The 3,065-nt window shown below is 43.1% G+C and overlaps 1 long non-coding RNA gene across 1 annotated transcript; it reads left to right on the top strand.

Moving 5' to 3' along the window:
- Positions 1-610: 610 nt before the first annotated feature.
- On the top strand, positions 611-2,770 carry LOC144142185 (uncharacterized). The gene is made up of 3 exons (XR_013316876.1): positions 611-739; positions 1,624-1,753; positions 1,824-2,770. It is a non-coding gene; the product is annotated as an uncharacterized LOC144142185 (long non-coding RNA).
- The last annotated feature ends 295 nt before the right edge of the window (positions 2,771-3,065 follow it).

The raw sequence follows: 3,065 nt of genomic DNA, 5'->3' as shown, positions 1-3,065 counted from the left end.
CAGGGCGCCAGGCGTTCTCAGAAACGGGGCGGGGTGCAGGGAGGCACGCCGTCTCGCGCGTTCCTTTCTTCCTACATGCCTTATTTTTTTTTGTTTTCGTCGTCGCCCCGTCCCTTCTATAGTTCATCTCACAAGCTAGCTGCAGCACTGTGGAGGCTACATTGTTATCAATAGTGCGCCCACTGAGGGCGCCTAATCCGCCGTGAAGGGGGTCCTGAAAGGACACTCCCTTCTCCCCTCTCGGCAAGTGGCACCGCGCGGCCCCGGCGCCTTTTGTCGCTTTCTTCGCGGTGAGTTGGGCGCCCTGAGGGGGACAACAATGTAGCCTCCACAGTGCTGCAGCTAGCTTGTGAGATGAACTATAGAGAGAGTCGCAAAGGAAGTTTTAGCAGCCGAACGCGAAGTGGGGGATGACCGTAAAAAAAAAAAAAAAAAAAAAAAACGCCGAAAAGAAAAGGCTTTCGTCCTTGGCCAGCGTACTACCCTCCTCTCACACGCGCACACGTGCGCGCACCTCGTAGCGGTCCCCTCCTGCTCCTCTGCGCTTGGCAGCCGTGGCTGCCCTGCGTTGGGTTGGGGGAGAGCGAACGAAAAGCGCGCGCTTTTGCAAAAACGAGCAGCCCTCTTGACAATCAAGCGGAATGGAGAAGGCACCAATACGAAATTTTGTTGTGTGGCCGCATGTTACGGCGAATATTTGTGGGCTGGAAATTAAGTTCATAGCAACCGACCGGTGAAGGTAAGCGCTCGTTTTTTTGAGCTCGCCTCATTCTTTCGAACGCAGTTTACTTCGTAAAAGAGCGGGAACAAGACTGCCCTCCCGTTTCTAGCTTCTAAGCATATCCTTCTTGCTTTTGTGAATGCGTACGTTTGTAAACGGTGGAACATGTATTCAGCGCTTAAATTGTATGGAAAGAATTTAATGCGAAATGAGGTGGGCGCTCAGTAGATTTTTTGTTGTGATGCTGAAATCGAGTGTAGGTTCTGCAAGAACCTTGATACGTACGATTGGCTTTTAATTTACTTCTTGCCACAGCTGCTAACGCACGCGAAAAATAAAACTAATAAGTTTAACTTCGTTGTCATGTTTAATTTCACGCGAGTTTCAGCGGAATGCTGTTCCAGAACACTATTTAGCGTTGCAGTTAAGCCATGTTATCAGCTGCTTATGCTAACCATCTTACGATGTAAAGCAACGCCTTAACGTCTTTGTAGTATTCACAAACTTTCCATAAGCTTGTGTTCGTCGGATGCTGATAACTTTAAAGAAAATGGCATACGAAAAAAAAACAGCTCATTGCCAGTTTTAATCACATTTTTCGAGAGCAAACGGTAAATTTAAATTAGGCAACCAAGGAAATACATGGTTGTAATTTGTGTAATGTTTCCATTCTTGACAATAGCATAATTTTTGTTCGTTGTGGGCACTGAGGCAATTATCGTCTTCTTTCAATTAATATTGCCGACGTGCCACGTCGTCATCAGTTGGTCGGCTTCTCTTGTTAATTGAAAATTCTCTTGCACGCTGTCTGAAGACTTTTCACTTAATTACTCAATGGCCTGTAAAGAAAGCTGTGAGGTATTTTCTACAATTAAGTACTTTTGTCCTTTTCTGTTTTCCAGGAATGCTTGAGAAACCCACTCATGCGATGTGCGTGTCATAAATTTAGTTGACACAGGCATTAGAAAAAGTTAAACAAGCAAGACAAACTGGAAAGTGGAGTGGCCTGTTTTGCTATATTCCTTCCTAAAGGTAAGATTTTCCCCATTAGCTAAAATTTGCTTCACTTCAGTTTTCTGCACCACTTCCGTTTTGTTTTCAGAAATGCCTTCAGATTTACCAGCACCACAAAACTGACACACGAATAAGCTCATCTGGCAGCAAACGTCATCCGAAGTGCAGGTGAGTTTTTGGGCACCCTATGTGTTACAGCAGTGCCCTTTTGTTTGTTTTCCAGGAATGGTTGTAAAATCTCATCTGAACTGCCAGTACAAGAAAATCGATGCGGCCATATTGTATACCAAAATTCATGGTGTTCTGAGAGGTGAGATATTGTCTATGCTGTAACAACTTTGTAAATTCTAAACTACAGCTTTCGTTCATTTCGCAGAAGTGTCGCAGTAACAACCCAATACTGGGTTCATGGCCGTCAAGTATGTCATCAAATTGACTTGTCAAGACAAACAAGCAAGCCCAGGAGGAGGAAAACGAAGACGTCGTCTGAAACAGCGTACTTGCGAAATTCAAGGCTTTAACAGAATACGTATTCGGCTCGATTGTTCATAGTAAAATAAAACGCACATGTCCTTTCATCTTAAAGAGTGTCAATGTTGTTATTTACGCTAGCTGCATGTTCCTTGCTTTAAAATTTCGCTATTTATTAGTTCGTTATTTTGCCGGACTGCCTTAATTGTGTGTGTTGATCAGTGTAGGGATCAAATGTATAAATATACAGGTCTAAAATACCGGTTTATACCTTTCAGGAGTTTATGCAGACGAGGTTTGAACTGCTCGCTTATCATGCCGTCAACAATCGCCTCTCTAGGAAAAAGTTAACTTATTATTTTCATCTAGTTATTGTTGCATGTATATCTGTAACTGTAAGTTACCTGTACATTGCTGCAATATTATTGCTTCGTAAGAGAAACATTGCTTGAACGTCATATCAACAGTGCTCGGATGTGGCCCTCGTGGTGAAGAAACGTATCTATAAAGTCGCGGTAACGTTGTAGGAAGCATCGCTTGGACATTAAAGCGACGTTTTCTAAATGTTACCCGCACATTTGAAATATGTAGTTGGAAAGTTACTGCAAAATTGCAGCAATGTTATTGCAACTTCATAAAAACATTGCTTGAACGTTGAAGCAACGTTCCTTGTATGCTAACTGCATGTTAAAAGCGTAGTTCTAAAGTGGCTGCAAGATTGTAGCGATGTTATCACAACGTATGAATGGTACAGTGATATGCTTAAATGTGGTATGCACGTTGCAAAAATGTAGGTGAAAAGTTGCTGCAACGTCATCAAAAAACGTCTCATAAACGTTGTTCAAATGTGTCCCGCACG

Source organism: Haemaphysalis longicornis, unplaced genomic scaffold (assembly GCF_048455015.1).
Source record: "Haemaphysalis longicornis isolate Haplotype H1 unplaced genomic scaffold, Haemaphysalis longicornis Haplotype H1 scaffold_6, whole genome shotgun sequence".
NCBI classification, from domain to species: Eukaryota; Metazoa; Arthropoda; class Arachnida; order Ixodida; family Ixodidae; genus Haemaphysalis; species Haemaphysalis longicornis.
This window is presented reverse-complemented; position numbering and strand designations above follow the sequence as displayed.